The 18,803-nt window shown below is 42.9% G+C and overlaps 1 protein-coding gene across 9 annotated transcripts in view; it reads right to left on the bottom strand.

Annotated features, from left to right (window-relative positions):
• Window positions 1-18,803, bottom strand: part of nhsa (Nance-Horan syndrome a (congenital cataracts and dental anomalies)) — a 463,259-nt gene that overhangs the window by 36,636 nt on the left and 407,820 nt on the right. Inside the window, exon 1 of one of the 9 annotated variants that reach the window (XM_073045853.1) lies at window positions 3,393-3,504. The exons of the other annotated variants lie outside the window; for them this stretch is intronic. The gene's annotated coding sequence lies outside the window, so the exon portion shown is untranslated. Of the gene's footprint in view, window positions 1-3,392; window positions 3,505-18,803 lie in introns of those variants that run through there. 9 annotated transcript variants of the gene reach the window in all.

Raw genomic sequence — 18,803 nt, 5'->3', positions numbered from 1 at the left:
TACATAGGCTGGAGGATGGGAGACCTGCTGTAAAGACAAAGATTTCTTCAAACCGACTGCCCTCTGGTCTCAATAAGCTCTCTGTGGAGTGTACATTTGGGATCTGGGTTGAGATTGTGCAATCCACAGGTCATGGTCACTAGACAGATGTTAGGTCTCTTGTGTGCTTTCCACCCACCACCTATTCTTTAGATCTCAGGTCTTCTGCTGGATGATGGTCATTGGGTGACTGGAGAGGCTTGTTTTCCCCATTGAGGTGTGATGGATCCAAGAACACATCGTGGTCTGTGGTTAATTAACTCCTAGAATCTTTTGGCTGTTCTAATCAAACCAGATGTAGTATTTTTGGTCTACAGGATGAATGGGGAAGTGCCAGTCCAGGTCACCTGCTCATTCCAACCCCTGTGATCAAGTTGCCATGTACAGATGATGTTCACGTTGGTGTACATTCAGAACTGAGTTCCAAGTCATGGCTGATTTGTTCTTTGAGGTGAACATGCCTAAACATCTGCAAGAAAATGGTCTTCGATCAATCTGACCCAATTGCGCAATATCAGCCTCAACAATGAAGGTCCAGGTCAAACTCCCAGAAATTGTGCATTATTTACATATACCAGAAGACTACTTTTAACGTAGGCAGATATCAAAGATGAAACCTTTCATAGCCTCTAGGGCACAGCATAGCATTTGGCCTTCTGAGTGATATTCAAACATTGAGACAAAAAATTTGGTCTACTGTACTAGCCAGTAGAGATTCCTGCTCCCTTGTATGCTACAGGTGCGCAGACTATCTATAGCGATCACCACAAAGCACTGGTGGAGTATTTTCTATACTTTATCTTCAGAAATGCTTTTAATCAACTGGCAGAATAATCGGAGCCCTCCCACAGGCCAACATCCCCACATTAAGGTCTAATCACAGTTAACGAGCTCCAATGGGAAGGCCACATCCCTCACCTCATTAGGGCGACACAGCAGCATACAGGCAGCAAGATAGGTGGCACAGCAATGTAGCAATTAGCATAATGCTTTACAGTGCCACTGATTGGGGTTCAATTCCCGCCACTTTCTGTAAGGGGTTTGTGTGTTCTCCCTGTGACCACATGCGTTTCCTCCAGGTGATCCAGTTTCCTTCCATATTACAAAGACATATGTGTTAGTAAGTTGTGGGTGTGCGATGTTGGTGCCAGTGGGCTGCCCCCAGCACATCCTGAGAATGTGCTGGTTGTTGATTCAAATGGCGCACTTCACTGTACGTTCCGAAGCTTTGATGCACATATGACAAATAAAGCTAATATTATCTTTATTCAGATTTCAGTCAGAGTATTGATTGACTGTATAATGGCCAGGAAGGGAAACACCAATGCCTTTGAAAAGAAATTTCTACAAAAGGTAGTGGATTTAGCCCAGTACATCATGGGTAAAACCTTCCCAATCATTCCCAATTATCTACATGCAATACCGTCATAGAAAAACAGCATCCATCATCAGAGATCACCACCATCCAGGCCATGCCTTTTTTCTCACTGCTACAATCAGCTAGAAGATACAAGAGCCTCAGGACTCACACCACCAGTTCAAGAACAGTTATTACCCCTCAACCATCAGGCTCTTGAACAAAAGGGACTAACTACACATGCTAGCCCATCCTTTGAGATGTTCCCACAACCAGTTATCTCACTTTAAGGAGTTTTTATCTCATGTTCTCATTATTTATTGCTATTTATTTATATTTGCATTTACACAGTTTGTTGTCTTCTGCATTCTGATGATCTTTCATTGATCCTGGTATTGTTACTATTCTATAGATTTGCTTAATATTCCTGCAGGAAAATAAATCTCCGGGTTCTATATGATGACATATATGTACTTCGATAATAAATTTACTTTAAACTTTCTAAACTTTAAACATACTGAGCACCACTGAAGGAGCACACTGCTGGCCATATTGTCCACTGCCCTCTGATATTCCAACTGTAGCAGAGGCTGGATATCTCATATTAGATTCAGTAGTCACCACAGCACCCACAGAAGCATGGTGGAGGTAAATTATCCTCAACTCCAAGGGGCTGTCTGTGAAGAAGAGATTTTCTTGAGTTTCATTTTGTGGGTTTAAGGGAAAAAAATCCCAGACTGTGGTATGCAGGTCATATCCATGGTTCTGTGGGGGAAATTGCATAATGAAGAATAAAATTTTAAACAGAGGTTGAGGCAGTGGATATTCACCAGAAGGCTAACCAACTGGCCACCATTCAGCTGCTGCTAAACTTTGAAATCACACCTGTGCCCGGGAGCCTTGGTGGCACCAGACCACGAGACTTTGAATTACTGCATGTTCAGACTGGATGCAGTAGAGCTGAGTGCATGCTGCAAGATGATTCTCCCAACTGTCTCCTGATCATGTGACTATGTCACTCTCAACCAAATATGGACATTCTGTGAACTTGAAAAACAGTTCAGGTTCACTGACCACATGCTCAGAGCCTAGGAAATGCAGTACCTATAGAAGTTCATCTCCCCCAACGGCTGGCTGGGCAATGCTTTTGCTACAGCATTACACCACCTCTTCTGTCATCGCCTCTGCAGCCAGGATGCTTCATTAACAAAAAATTATCAAAATGGATTAAGAAATATCAATTAAATAAGTGGTCAATATTAAGAATGCTTTGAAAAATAAATCTTATTAGTATAGGTATTGTTACCTGAATCGTTCAAAGTACATATATTTACCCCAATTTTGGAACAAACACATTTACACATGATGGTTATTTTAATTCTTAATTATTTTTTTCATTATCTTACATGAGAAGGAATATCACTTCTTATAGGATTATCAGCTATAGAGGCATATGAAACCCCACATTTTAGTGTAATGTGTCCTTAAACAACCAGTATATAAATATGTATCTGTAAATCCTTTAAGTATTTTCATAAAATTTCTAAGTGACTTAAATGGAAGCCAATTACATTATGAATAGTTTCATATCCCAATTCTCACTTAAATGTCAAGGTGTTAACAGTCCATCAATTTCTGGAATGAAGCTAGTATAAACATCAACCTACATGCACTTGAAATAACATTAAACAGAATCTTGAAAATTATTGACTCACAATTTGTTGCAAGTATGTGTCAAATATTCTCATGAAACTACAGGCAAAACAAATCCATCATATATTTAAGAAATGCATCATATAGGTAAACATTTACTAATATTATGTTGTACATTAAAAAAATTTAAAATTTATAAGACACTAGAGTTTGAATGACTTTAAAAATATGGACAAACTTGTTTCACAGTCCAAGCTAATGCATAGCTTTGAATGTCACTAGTCTTTCAAAGTAGACAATTTAACAGTTTCTTCATATGTGGCTCTGATGCACCCTGACTCACCAACTGTTCACTGTGCACTTCTCTTCAGCAAACCCCACATCTTTTATTTCCATTTCTGTACAGCCATTTCAGCATTTATCTTCAATATGAAGAGAAATGATGAGAATCCCTTCTTCACAGCACAGGGAATAATTCTTAAAGGACTGCAAGCACTCTTTACCCAGATTCCCTCTTCAGTCAGGAGCCTGCCCTTGTGACTAGCGCAAGAGCTGCCCAGGATTCATGCATACTTAATGCAGTGTCATCACTATAGTGACCAGTATTTTTGTGAAGGCTTCTGTTTTATTCTTTGGTACAGCTCTTTGATGATGCATATTAAAGACGCCATGGGGAGTAATTAGCTACAGACTGGATTTTCAAACAAGTTTATCTTCTTTCATAGATGTTTCATTCTCCAGTGAGACAAAGAGGGTCTGTTTTGTCAGGATAAACTAATCTTTCTTGTGAGCTTACAAAATATGCAATGCAGTTAAAAAATAAGCTAAATACAGGTACCTACAATGGGTCTTCTATGACCTTATATCTTGGGCATTACTCTTGATTCCATTCAGTTAATTTCTTCACACATATCACAATACAGCACATGGAGAGCTAGCTTAGATTACCCAAGTGAAATTAACATACTCTCATGGCTGATCTCCTGATATTTTTATTGAATGGAGCTTAAGGTAAAGGAACCTTTAGGAGACAGTGATCATAATATGACTGAATGAACCCTACTGTTTGAGAGCGAGAGGTTAAAATCAGATGTATCAGAATTACAGTGGAGTAAAAACAACTACAGAGGAATGAGCGAGGAGATGGCCAAAGTTGATTGGAAAGGAACATTAGCAGACATGACTGAAGAACAGCTGCCTGGTAGGATTTGCTGAGTGTAATTTGGAAGCCACAGGATAAAGACATCTGAAAGAAGTATTCTAAAGAATGAGTCAACAATGGCTCACAAGGGAGCTCAAAGTCAGCAGAAAGCAAAAAATAGTGGGAAGCTAAAGGATTGGGATGCTTTTAAAAACCAACAGAAGGAAACTGAAAAAAAAACAATAAGGAAAGAAAAGATGAAATATCAAGGTAAGTTAGCCAATAATGTAAAAACAGACACCAAAAAGATTTTTCAGATATATAGAGATTAAAAGAAGGGTGAGGGTAGATTTCAGACTTCTAGAAAAAGAATTTGGAGAGGTAGCAGTGAGGGATAAAGAAACGGCAGACAAACTTAAGTATTTTGCTTTGGTCTTCACTATGGAAGACACCAGCAATATGCCAGAAATTTGATTGCCAAGGGGGCAGAAGTTAATGTACTTGTGATTACTGAGACAAAGACGTTTGTGAAGTCGAAATGTCTGAAGGTAGATAGAACACAGAACATAGAACAGTGCAGCACAGGAACAGGCCATTCAGCCCACGATGTTGTGCCGAACCTGCTAAAAAACAAATTAAAAACATCCAAACACTATTCGCTCCTACCTACAGAATGTCCATATCCCTCCATTTTCCTTACATCCATATGCCTACTAAATATTTCTTAAAAGCCTCTAATGTATTTGACTTTACCAGCATACCAGGCAGCACATTCTATGCATCCACAACTCTGAGTAGAAAACTTAACCCTCACATCTCCTTTGAACCTACACCCTCTCACCTTCACTACAAGTCCTCTAGTATTAGATATTTAAGCCCTGGGAAATAGATACTTCGTGTCTACTCTATCTATGCATCTCATAATCTTATAAACCCCTATCAGATCTCCCCTCAGCTGCCGTCGCTCTGAGAAAACAACCCAGGTTTATACAGCTTCTCATGCTAGCACATACCCTTTAAACCAGGCAGCATCCTGGTAAACAGTAAACCTCTGCACCCTCGCCAAAGGCTCAACATCCTTCCTATAGCAGAGCAACCAGAACTCTATGCAATACCAAGATGTAGGCTAACCAGAGTTTTATAAAGTTGCAACATAACCTCTTGACTTTTGAACTCAATACCTCAACTAATAAAAGCAGGGATTCCATAAGCCTTTTAAACCACCTTAATGACTTATGTAGCCACTTCCAAGATGCTGTGGACTTGGATCCCAAGTTCTCTCTGCTCATCTGGACCAGATGGGCAATGGCCCAGGATTCTGAAAGAGGAGGCTGAAGAGATTGCGAAGGTAGCAGTGATCTTTCAAGAATCACTAGACTCTGGAATGGATTTGGAGGACAGGAAAATTGCAAATGTCATTCCACACTTTAAGGAAGGGAAGGAGGCAAAAGACAGGAAATTATAGACCAGTAAGTCTATAATTATAGGCGTTGATAAAATGTTGGAGTCCGTTATTGAGGATGAGGTTTTGGGAACTTGGAGGTAAATGATAAAATAGGCCTAAGTCAGCATGGTTTCCTTAGGGAAATCTTGCCAGACAATTCTGTTGGAATTCTTTGAGAACAGGTTGATAAACAGAGAGTCAGTGGATGTTTACTTGCATTTTCAGAAGGCCTATGACAAGGTGCTGTACACAAGGTTTCTAAACAAGATAAGGGCCCGTGGTATTACAGGGAAGACACTTGCATACATAGAAGATTGACTGATTGGCAGGAGGCAAAGAGTGGGAATAAAGTGGGCCTTTCCTTGTTGGCTAGTAGCATTCCATAGGTGTTGGTGTTGGGACTGCTTCTTTTCACATTACTGTGTCAATGATCTGGACAAGAGAATTGTCAAGGGGCACATAATGTTGAGGAAGCAGGGAGTTTGCAGAAGGACTTAGAGAGATTAGGAGAATGGCTAAAGAAATGGTGGATGGAATACAGTGCAGGAAAGTATATGGTCATGTACTTTTGTAGAAGGAATAAAGCCATAGACTATTTTCTAAATGGGGAGAACATTCAAAAATCAGAGGTGCAAAGGGACCTCAGAGGCCTTGCACAGGATTCCCTAAAGGTTAACTTGCAGGCTGAGTCTAGGGTAAGCAAAGCAAAGGCAATATTAGCACTCATTTCAAGAGGACTAGGATATAACAGCAAGGATGTAATGCTGAAACTTTATAAGACATTGGTCAGATTACACTTGGGGTACTGTGAGCAGTTTTGGGCCCCTTATCTAAAAAAGGATGCACTGGCATTGGAAGCTGTCCAGAGGAGGTTCAGAATAATAACCCTGGGAATGAAAGGGTTAATGTATGAGGAGCATTTGATGGCTCTGGGCCTGCACTTGTTGTAGTTTAGGAGAATGAAGGGGGATCTCATTGAAACTTATCAAATGTTGAAAGGCCTAGATAGAGTGGATGTGGAAAGGATGTTTTCTATAGTGGGGGAGAAAGTCTTGGACCATCTTTAGCTAGAGGGTGGTGAATCTGTGTAATTCACTGCCTGTTACACAAGTGTGGCAGTGGACAAACCCAAGTGCAGAACACAGGCATGGAGGCAGAGTCAGGAGGCATTATTAACATGGCAAGCATGGAGTCAGTATCCAGGAGTGATGCTAGACTTAGAACTAGCAGTCTCCAGAACCATGAAACAAGAATACTCACACCAGAGTTGACCAATAAACTGGCAGCTCCTTGTTGTGGTCACAGGGTTTTTATACTGCATTTGCTGATGGAAAGCAGGTGTTTGTAGTTAGTGGAACCCGGGAATGATTGGAACTAAATGAGGTGATTGAGGCCCAATTCCTGAGGTAAATAGCCAGGTGGGCGATTGCCAGAAGGGACCATGACAGTGCCACAGACAGCTGTGAAGACCAAGTCTTTGGGTGTATTTAAAGGGGAGGTTGATAGTTTCTTGTTTAGTAAGAGTGTCAAATGTTAAGGGGAGAAGGTGGGAAAATAGAGTTGAGAGAGATAATAAATCAACCATGACAGAATGGTGGAGCCCAATTCTGCTCCTATGTCTTATGGTCTTTTGGAATGCAATGGGAGAGCCCATTTCACTTTGCCATCAAAAATGTAAGTCAAAAACAGAGGGCATCTTACATTACCTGCAATTAACGTGAGAGTATCAGGGTCTACACCTACTAAAGAATACATTGCTAAATCACAGACCATCACCCCATGAACCTCTGCATCCACAACGTCTGTCATGTCCAAAGGGATTCCACTACCAAGCACATCTTTCCACAGGAAGAGGTTTCTCTTTGACTACCTTGTCCACTTGTCCCTCCCCACAGATCTCCCTCCCAACACTTATCCCTGCGATTGTGACAAGTGCTACACCTCCTCCCTCATTACCAGTTAGAGCCCCAGTCAGTCCTTCCGGGTGAGGGGACACTTCACCAGTGAGTCTGCCGGGGTCATCCATTGTATCTGGTATTTCTGGTATGGCCTCCTCTATATCAGTGAGACTCGATATACATTGGGAGACCATTCGTTGAACACCTTCACTCCATCCACTGCATCAGTCAGGATCTTCCAATAGTCACCCATTTCAATTCCACTTCCCATTCCCACACCAACATGTGTGTCCACAGACTCCTCTATTGTGACAATGAGGATAAGCACAGGTGGAGGACAAATACCTTATATTCCATCTTGGTAGTCTCCAATTTGATGGCATGAACATTGACCTCTTGAATTTTTGGTCACCACTCTCCTCTGTTCCTTCCGCCACCCACTGTTATCCTTTACTCTGATGGCCTTCATAGTGCTCCTCTTCCCCAGCTCCACCCTCATGACCTGCCCATCATCTCCTTCTGGTTCCCACCTGTTTCCCTTTAGTCCATAGTCTACTGCAGTTCCTACCAGATTCCATTATCTCTTCCACCTATCACCTCCTAGCTTCTCACATCATTCACTTTTACCTTCCCTCCCTCACCCACCTACCTTCCCCCTCACCTTGACACATCTATCACCCGCCAACTTTTATTCCTCCCATCCTCCCCACCTTTTTACTCTGGCTTCTGTCCCATTCCTTTCCATTCCTGCTGAAAGATCTTGACCAGAAAAACTGATTGTTTATTCCCCTCCATAGATGCTGCCAGACCTGCTGAGTTCCTTCAGCATTTTGCATGTGTTGCTCAAGATTTCCAGCATCTGCAAGATCTCTTGCGGTTAAGAGAGCTTTAGAGGTTGAATATCAGATACTGGGACTCAGACAAGTGAACGCATGGCTGCCAATGGTTCATCAATTAAAAACCATGGATCTGAAAGAGGCCAGTTGGTGAAGGGCAGAGGTGGTGTGCTGGTATTGAACTCACAGTGAGTTACTTGCCAACATGAATATCGTAACAGTGCTGTGAGGAGCAGGCCAACCCCTCTAGCTGCGCGACCCACTCGATGGGTTACTCCTGTTTGGAATAAAAATATCGGCGTGTTTCTGCAGTGCTTTGGAGGAACACCTGAAAAAGAACTTGGTAAGCAGTTCCCAAAGTGCAGTTAGACTACACAGTGCCATACTTTGTCAGGCTTATTTCATTTCATTAATATAGGGAAAGTGTACAGGCAAAGAACAATTACCTTAAAAGACAAGGTCCTGGATGACAAAATAATGTTCTGTTTTGCATTCCTATCATGATAAGTGGGTTAACACAATGTCGACAGCCTCTTCCAGAAACATCTTGCAAAATAAAGGTCTTTCCTAGGTTCTGTTCCTGTAAACTGTAACCTGGTCAAAAGTACGGCTATGAACTGATTTCCTATATTGGCAGAAGATGCCTGTAGCCTCATAGAAGTTGGCGAACGCATTCCGCTGATCTTCCAAATGCGTGTGTCTGTGTACAGGCTGTAGATGAATTGGGTATTTGTAAGCTGGGGAGAACGTGGACCTCCATTTAGCTTCAAACACTGATTTATGTGCTGCCAGGATTTCAGATTTCTTCTCATTACTTTTTGAGGAACTGCTTTCCTGCAGCAGTTCCTTGCAACGTTTACCTCTTATTCCCAGCATTGTACAACATGAAATGTGATACCTTTGCAATCACCCCACTCCTGCTGCAACATCTTGGAGGATTTGTCTTGGGACACCGATGGAATCATGAAGAAGGAAGGCCAGCAGCTCTACTTCATGAGGAGTTTGAACAGATTTAGCATGCTACCAAATACTCTTGCAAGTTTTTATAGATATATGACAGAGACTGGTTGCATCGCAGCCTAGTACTGTATGGTGATTCCATGGAACAGGATCTGAAGACGCTTCAATGGGTTGTAGACTCAGCCAGATGCATCTCAAATGCAATTCTCCCTACCATCGAGGACATTTTCACGAGGTGGTTCCCAAAAACACGGCATCCGTTAATGGAGAAGAGGGATGCTCATGTGAGAATGCTGTTCTTGGACTAAGAACAGCATTCAACACCATCGTTCCCTCCAGGCTCGACAAGAAGCTCAGAGACCTCACCCTTCACCCTACCTTGTGTAGTTGGATCCTGGATTTCCTGTCCGATCACCAGTAGGTGGTAAGAGTGGGCTCCCTCACCTCTGCCCCCCGACCCTCAACAACAGGAGAACCCCTGGGGCTGTGTCCTAAGCCCCCTCCTTTACTCTGTGTACACCCATGACTGTGTCACCACCTACAGCTCCAATCCGTTAATTAAATTTGCAGATGATACTATGTTGATTGGCCTTATTGCAAATAATAATGAGGCAGTCTACAGAAAAGAAGCCATCACCCAGACACAGTGGTGTCAAGAAAACAACCTCTCACTCAATGTTGCAAAAACAAAGGAGCTGGTTGTGAACTACAGGAGGAATGGAGACAGGCTAACCCCTACTGACCTCAATGGATCTGGGGTTGAGAGGGTGAACAGTTTTAAGTTCCTTGGCATATACATCACCGAGGACCTCATGTGGTCTGTACATACCGGCTGTGTGGTGAAAAAGGCACAACAGCGCCTCTTTCACCCAGACAGTTGAAGAAGTTTGGCATGAGGCCCCAAATCCTAAGGACTTTCTACAGGGGCACAACTGAGGGCATCCTGATTGGTTGATTCACTGCCTGGTATGGGAACTGTACTTCCCTCAATGGTGGGGCTCTGCAGAGAGTGGTGCAGACAACCCGGCACATCTGTGGATGTGAACTTCCCACTATTCAGGATATTTACATTGATTGGTGTGTAAAAAGGGCCCAAAGAATCATTGGGAACCTGAGTCAGCCCAACCACAAACTGTTCCAGCTGCTACCATCCGGGAAACATTACCACAGCATTAAAGGCCAGGACCAAAAGGCTCCGGGACAGCTTCTTCCACCAGGCGTCAGACTGATTAATTCACACTGACACAAATGTATTTCTAAGCTATATTGACTGTCCTTTTGTATATCCTATTGTAGGTACTATTTATTACATATTACTACAATTTGCCCATTGCACATTCAGACGGAGATGTAACGTAAAGATTTTTACTCCTCATATATATGAAGGATGTAAGAAATAAAGTCAATTCAATTCGATTCATTACAAGGCTCAAAACATCTGGTACATTCCGTCTTGTTACTATTACCAGGGATGAGATAAAGGAGACTGAAGACCCATAGTCAACGTTTCAGAAACAGCTTCTTCCCCTCTGCCACCTGATTCCTGAACAGTCCATGAACACAAAAACACTACCTCATAATTCCTTTTCTTTTGCATGTATTCTTAATTTTGTTATTTTTAGCGATTTTATATCTGTATTAGCAAGAATCAGGAGCAAGCAAAGGTCTGGAAACTCCCTCCTCAATAATCATCTGAAAGTGATTTAAGCCTGTAAAACCCTGCCCGTAGATCTGCTGCATGAAATTCAGGATACACGCCAAGTTCCTCCAAATTTAAATTCCTGTATAAAATCCCAAGACTAGCCACACATTGGAGGGAACTACTAAAAGAGAGGGCATACAATAGAGTAAAAATTAGTGGGAAGTAAGAGGTTTGGGAAGCTTTTGAAAACCATCAGAAGGCAACAAAAAACCCATAAGGAGCAAAAAGATTAAATATGAAGGTAAGCTAGCCAATAATATCAATGGGGATGCCAAAAGTGTTTTCAGGTATAGAAAGAGTATAAGAGGCGAGAGTTGACATCAGACCACTGGAAAATGGCACTGGAGAGGTAGTAATGGGGAGCAGAAGGGTCTGATGATAGATACGTCACCTGGACCAGATGGACTATACCTGACGGTTCTGAAAGAGATAGCTAAGCAGTTTGTGGAGGCATTAGTAATGATATTTCAAGAATCACTAGACTCTGGCATGGTTCTGGAGGAGTGGAAACTTGCAAATATCACTCCACTCTTCAAGGGGGGGGGGGGAGGCAGAAAATAAAGAAATTATAGCCCAGTTAGCCTGACTTCAGTGGTTGGGAAGATATTGGAATCGATTGTTAAGGATGAGGTTTCGGGGTATTTGGAGGCACGTGATAAAATTGGTCAAAGTCAGCATGGTTTCCTGAGGGAAAAATCTTGTCTGATAAATCTGTTGGAATTCTTTGAGGAAATAACAAGCAGGATAGACAAAGAAGAATCGATAAACGTTGTGTACTTGGATCTTCAAAAAAGGCCTTTAACAAGGCGGATGGGGGTGGGGGCAGTATGTATAGTCTAAACAGAATGTTATAGAGTTGCAACATCACTCATGGCTTTGAAATTAATGCCCCATTTATGAAGGCCAGCACACCATATACCTTCTTAACCACCCAATCAACATGCATGGTAACTTTGAGCGATCAATGGATGGGTCCCTAAGATCCTACTGTTCCTCCACGCTGCTAAGATTCCTGTACTCTGTCTTCAGATTCGACCTTCCAAACTATATCACTTCACACTTAACTCAGATTGAACTTCATCTACCACTTCTCAGCCTAGCTCTGTGTCATCTGACAACCTCACCCCATCCACCCACCACCCCACTCGGGATAGGGTTCCCCTTGTCCTCACCTACCACCACACCAGCCTCCAGGTCCAACGTATAATTCTCCGTAACTTCCACCACCTCCAACGGGAACCCACTACCAAGCACATCTTTCCCTCCCCCCCCCCCCCCCCCCCCCGCTTTCCGCAGGGATCGCTCCCTACGCGACTCCCTTGCCAATTCATCCCCCCCATCCCTTCCCACCGATCTCCCTCCTGGCACTTATCCTTGCGAGCAGAACAAGTGCTACACCTGCCCTTACACTTCCTCCCTCACCACCATTCAGGGCCCCAGACAGTCCTTCCAGGTGAGGCGACACTTCACTTGTGAGTCGGCTGGTGTGGTATACTGCGTCCGGTGCTCCCGGTGCGGCCTTTTATATATCGGTGAGACCCCACGCAGACTGGGAGACCATTTCGCTGAACACCTACGCTCTATCCACCAGAGAAAGCAGGATCTCCCAGTGGCCACACATTTTAATTCCACATCCCATTCCCAGTCTGATATGTCTATCCATGGCCTCCTCTACTGTCGAGATGAAGCCTCACTCAGGTTGGAGGAACAACACCTTATATACCGGCTGGGTAGCCTCCAACCTGGTGACATGAACATTGATTTCTCTAACTTCCATTAATGCCCCTCCTCCCCTTCTTACCCCATCCCTGATATATTTAGCTTCTTTCCCCCTTCCGTTTTTTTCTCTCTTTCTGCCCATCAGATCCTGTTCTCCATCTCCCTCTGGTGCTCCCCTCCCCCTTTCTTTCTCCCTAGGCCTCCCGTCCTATGATCCTTTCCCTTCTCCAGCTCTGTATCTCTTTTGCCAATCACCTTTCCGGCTCTCAGCTTCACCCCACGCTCTCCGGTCTTCTCCTATCATTTCGCATTTTCCCCTCCCCCTCCTACTTTCAAATCTCTTACTATCTTTCCTTTCAGTTAGTCCTGACGAAGGGCCTCGGCCCGAAACGTCAAAAGCGCTTCTCCCTATAGATGCTGCCTGACCTGCTGCATTCCACCAGCATTTTGTCTGTGTTATCTTTTCTGATTGGCTGCCGGTGACTTGTGGTGTTCCACAGGGGTCCCTGTTGGGACCCTTCTTTTTCTGTTATAAGTCAGTGACTTGGATGATGGAATTCTTGGGCTTTGTTGCAAAGTTTGCAGATGATAAGAAGATAGGTGGAGGGGCAGGTAGTTTTGATGAAGAAGAGAGGCTATAGAAGGACTTAGACAGATTAGGAGAATGGACAAATGAGTGGCAGATGGAATACAGTGTCGGGAAGTGTACGGTAATGCATTTTGGTAATGTAGAAGAAATAAAAGCATAAACTATTTTCTAAATGGGGAGAAAATTCAAAAATCTGAGGTGCAAAGGGAGTTGGGAGTCCTTGTACAGGATTCTCTAAAGGCTTATTTGCAAGTTGAGTCTGTGGTGAGGAAGACAAATGTAATGTTAGCATTAATTTCAAGAGGACTAGAATATAAAAGCAAGGATGTAATTTTGAGACTTTATAAAGCACTGGTGAGACCTCACATGGGGTATGGTGAGCAGTTTTGGGCCCCTTATCGAAAAAAAGGATGTGCTAACATTGGAGAGGGTTCAAAGGAGGTTCACAAAAATGATTCTGGGATTGAAATTCTTAACATATGAGGAGTGTTTGATGGCTCTGGGCCTGTACATGCTGGAATTTAAAAGAAAGACAGGAAATCTCATTGAAACCTATCAAATGTTGAAAGGCCCAGATAGAGTGGATATGGAGAGGATGTTTCCTATGGTGGGGGAATCTAGAACCAAACAGCACAACCTCAGATAAGAGGGACATCCATTTAGAACGGAGATGAGGAGGAATTTCTTTAGACAGAGGGTGGTGAATCTGTGGAATTCATTGCCACAGGCAGATGTGAAGGCCAGGTCATTGAGTGTACTTAAAGCAGAGGTTGATAGATTTTTGATAAGAGAATGAGATTGAGAGGGAAATGGATCAGCCATCATCAAATGGTGGAGCAGACTTGATGGGCTGAATGGCCTCATTCACTATCTTTTGGTCTACTACAATGAGCCTTGAGATTGAATCTTTGTAGTCTTTCCATATATGGTCCAGGGATTTGTAGAAGAATTAGCTATATCTATCGCAGGCCAACCATACCTCCAACCATCCAATAACGTCAGGCCTGATCTGTTACTTTAACTATACCTTCCTGCGTGGTCCCCAATAACCCTTTATTCCCCATGCATTCAAATAAACCATTAACCTCGGACCTGTATTTACCTAATGAACGAGCACTCAAAGCCCACAACATATTCCAACAACTGAAATTTTTTTACTTCTCTTAATCTCTATGCAGGAGGCCCTGACAAGGAGAATAAACTAGCAGAATGCTAGTTATTCTATACTCGTATAGAATAACTATACTAGTTATATACTGGAAAGGCAACTGGCAACTGACAACATGGTGATTGAGATCAATATCTGCCTATCTACAATGCAAATGTGATTATTGATTGCCTGCCTCACAATTCTTAGAATGTCTAATAAATAAAGGCTCCTTAGTCCTATTGAATATACATCTTGTGCCAAGGAAGAACTTCAAGAAGAATTTTGTGTCCTGGAAGATCATGTGTGTAGAAAATGTTATTAACTTATTGGTTTATATTTGAATATATAGAATCTGGTGAATGAGGCAGAAGAACTGAGAGCACAGATAGGGATATGGAAGGTGTTACAGAAATGGGTGCATCATCAAAAAGGATCTTATGAGTTGAATAGATAACTAAAGCCAAAATCACAGTACTTAAGGATTACAGTTGAGAATATATTTCATGCATAATAACGGTAAGGAACTCGTCTGAAAGGACAGCGGAGGCAGATATCCTCATCACATTTTGAAAGTGACAGGACCAAGACCTGGAAACTGAGATACGATAGACTGCGATTTTCAAAGGTTTTATTAAATTTCTCAATGGTATAAAAACATTAGGAGCCTCCTGCATAAAGATTAAGAGAAAGAAAAGGAAGCTTTCAATCGATGGAATATGTTGTGAGCTTTGAATGCCTGTTCATTAGATATATTCAGGCTTGAGGTTAACAGTTTATTTGAAAGCACGGGGAATGAAGGGTTATTGGGGATCACCCAGGAAAGGAGAGTTGAAGTAACAGATCAGGCCTGGCCTTATTGGAAAGTTGGAGGTATGGTTGCCCTGCGACAGATATAGCTGAGTCTTCTACAAACCCCTGGACCATATATGGAAAGACTACAAAGATACAATCTCAGGGCTCAATGTAGTAGCAAATTGTAGCCAGCCTGTTACTAAGTGTGATTGATCGAGTGCTTAAGCCACAGAGGGTACTGGATTCTTGAAATATATTGAACAAAACTTTGCTTAGACCACATGTGCCGAGTCTGACAAGAATGGGACTGTGCTAACAATGTTAGAGAGGCATTCTACAAGTATGTGAAGAGCAAGAGGATACGATGTGAAAGAATAGGACCTATCAAGTGTGACAGTGGGGAAGTGTGTATGGAACTGGAGGAAATAGCAGAGGTACTTAATGAATACTTTACTTCAGTATTCACTATGGAAAAGGATCTTGGTGATTGTAGTGATGACTTGCAGTGGACTGAAAAGCTTGAGCATATAGATATTAAGAAAGAGGATGTGCTGGAGCTTTTGGAAAGCATCAAGTTAGATAAGTTGCTGGGACCGGATTTGGTGTATCCCAGGCTACTGTGGGAGGTGAGGAAGGAGATTGCTGAGCCTCTGGTGAAGATCTTTGCATCATCAATGGGGTCAGGAGAGGTTCCGGAGGATAGGAGGGTTGCAGATGTTGTTCCTTTATTCAAGAAAGGGAGTAGAGATAGCCCAGGAAATTATAGACCAGTGAGTCTTACCTCAGTGGTTGGTAAGCTGATGGAGAAGGTCCTGAGAGGCAGGATTTATGAACATTTGGAGAGGTATAATATGATTAGGAATAGTCAGCATGGCTTTGTCAAGGGCAGATCGTGCCTTACGAGCCTGATTGAATATTTTGAGGATGTGACTAAACACATTGATGAAGGAAGAGCAGTAGATGTAGTGTATATGGATTTCAGCAAGGCATTTGATAAGGTACCCCATGCAAGGCTTATTGAGAAAGTAAGAAGTCATGGGATCCAAGGGGGCATTGCTTTGTGGATCCAGAATTGGCAAAGAGTGGTTGTAGATGGGTCATATTCTGCATGGAGGTCAGTCACCAGTGGAGTGCCTCAGGGATCTGTTCTGCAACCCCTTCTCTTCATGATTTTTATAAATGACCTGGATGAGGAAGTGGAAGGATGGGTTAGTAAGTTTGCTGGTGACACAAAGGTTAGGGGTGTTGTGGATAGCGTGGAGGGCTGTCAGAGGTTACAGCGGGACATTGATAGGATGCAAAACTGGGCTGAGAAGTGGTAGATGGAGTTCAACCCAGATAAGTGTGAAGTGGTTCATTTTAGTAGGTCAAATATGATGGCAGATTATAGAATTAATGGTAAGACTCTTGGCAGTGTGGAGGATCAGAGGGATCTTGGGATCCGAGTCCATAGAACACTCAAAGCAGCTGCGCAGGTTGACTCTGTGCCTAAGAAGGCGTACGGTGTATTGGCCTTCATCAATCATAGAATTGAATTTAGGAGCCAAGAGGTAATGTTGCAGCTATATAGGAGACTGGTCAGACCCCACTTGGAGTACTGTGCTTAGTTCTGGTCGTTTCACTACAGGAAGGATGTGGAAGCCATAGAAAGGGTGCAGAGGAGATTTACAAAGATGTTGCCTGGATTGGGGAGCATGACTTATGAGAATAGGTTGAGTAAACTCAACCTTTTCTCCTTGGAGCGACAGAGGATGAGAGGTGACCTGCTAGAGGTGTATAAGATGACGAGAGGCATTGATCTTGTGGATAGTCAGAGGCTTTTTCCCCAGGGCTGAAATGGTTGCCACAAGAGGACACAGGTTTAAGGTGTTGGGGAGTAGGTACAGAGGAGATGTCAGGGGTAAGTCTTTTTATGCAGAGCGTGGTGAGTGCGTGGAATGGGCTGCTGGCAATGGTGGTGGAGGCGGATACGATAGGGTCTTTTAAGAGACTTTTGGATAGGTACATGGAGCTTAGAAAAATAGAGAGCTATAGGTAAGCCTAGTAATTTCTAAGGTAGGGACATGTTCAGCATAACTTTGTGGGCCAAAGGGCCTGTATTGTGCTGTAAGTTTTCTATGTTTCTATAAAATGGAGGTGTTCAGATAATATCAGGAGGGCAGTATTTTGATGCATGTGATAATGCCAGCCAGGTTTAGTATAAACAGAGAGAAACCAGAACTACAAATCCCAATTGGTTTCATTACAGCTGTTTGCATTATAGATCTTTCCCTTTTCAGAACTCAAAATTACTACCCAAGCATCTGCAATATACAATAAAAGATATGGCACTCATTCAGTTAATGTGAAAAAGTAAACAAATCTACACAAAATGTATTTTTGTCTTGCCGCATGCAGATGATGCATCTCTGCTTTACAGAAAATTGCAATCTAGCCTGTCTTTTAGGATGCAACCCTCTATATTTGCATCACCCTCACCTGGATATTTGTGGTATGTTGGATGATGCGGTCTGAGTTATAATTGCATTGTTGTAGTATGTGGAATGATATTGTTTAAGCTGTTAGTGCATTGTTATATGATGCAGGTTAATGCAGATCCACTGTATTGGTACAGTAAGAAGTATAATATTCTTAGACATCATGGATCTGATAAAACTTTTATTTATGGAGTTGTAACCTCTATTGCTGCCACAAGGGAGAATGGAAAGCTGAATGAGAAGACAGTGATGAAAATGAAGTAAACCTCTGAAACCCTCTCCACTTTCCGTAGGGATTGCACTCTATGCGACTCCCTTGTCCCTCCATCCTGGCACTCATCTCTGCAAGCTTGACAAATCCTACACCTACCCCTACAACTCCTCCCTCACAACCATTCAGGGCCCCAAGCAATCCTTCTAGATGAGGTGAGTCTGTCAGGGTCAGCTATTGTATCCAGTGCTCCTGGTGCGGCCTTCTCAATATCAGTGAGACCCGGCACTAATTGGGAGACAGATTTGTTGAGCATCTTTGCTCTGTCCACTGGAAAAGGCAGGATCTCCCAGTTCAACTTCCCATTCCCATTGTGACATGTCTGTCCATGGCCTCCTCTACTCCCATAGTGAGGCCAAACTCAGGTTAGAGGAGCAACACTTCATATTCCATCTGGGTAGCCTCCAATGTAATGACATGAACATCGATTTCTCTAACTTCCTTCTCTCTTCCAATCCCCGTTCTAGTTACCCTCTTACCCCTTCTCTTCTCCTCACATGCCCATAACCTCCCTCTGGTTCCTCTCTTCCTTCCGTTTCTGCCATGGTCCTCCATCCTCCATCAAATTCCTTCTTTTTCAACTCTTTATTCCTTCGCCCATCCCCTCCCAACTTCTTACTTCATTCTCTCTCCCCCACCCACCCACCTATCCCCTTCACCTGGACTCACCTAACACCTGGCAGACTGTACTTCACTTCCCCCACCTTCTTCTTCTGGCTTTGCCCCCCTTCAGGTGCTGATGAGGGGCCTCAGTTTCAAAAGTCATCTGTTTATT

This window comes from Hemitrygon akajei, chromosome 5 (genome assembly GCF_048418815.1).
Source record: "Hemitrygon akajei chromosome 5, sHemAka1.3, whole genome shotgun sequence".
Lineage (NCBI taxonomy): Eukaryota > Metazoa > Chordata > Chondrichthyes > Myliobatiformes > Dasyatidae > Hemitrygon > Hemitrygon akajei.
Note: the sequence above shows the minus strand (reverse complement) of the source record. Positions and strands in the feature narration are given on the sequence as shown.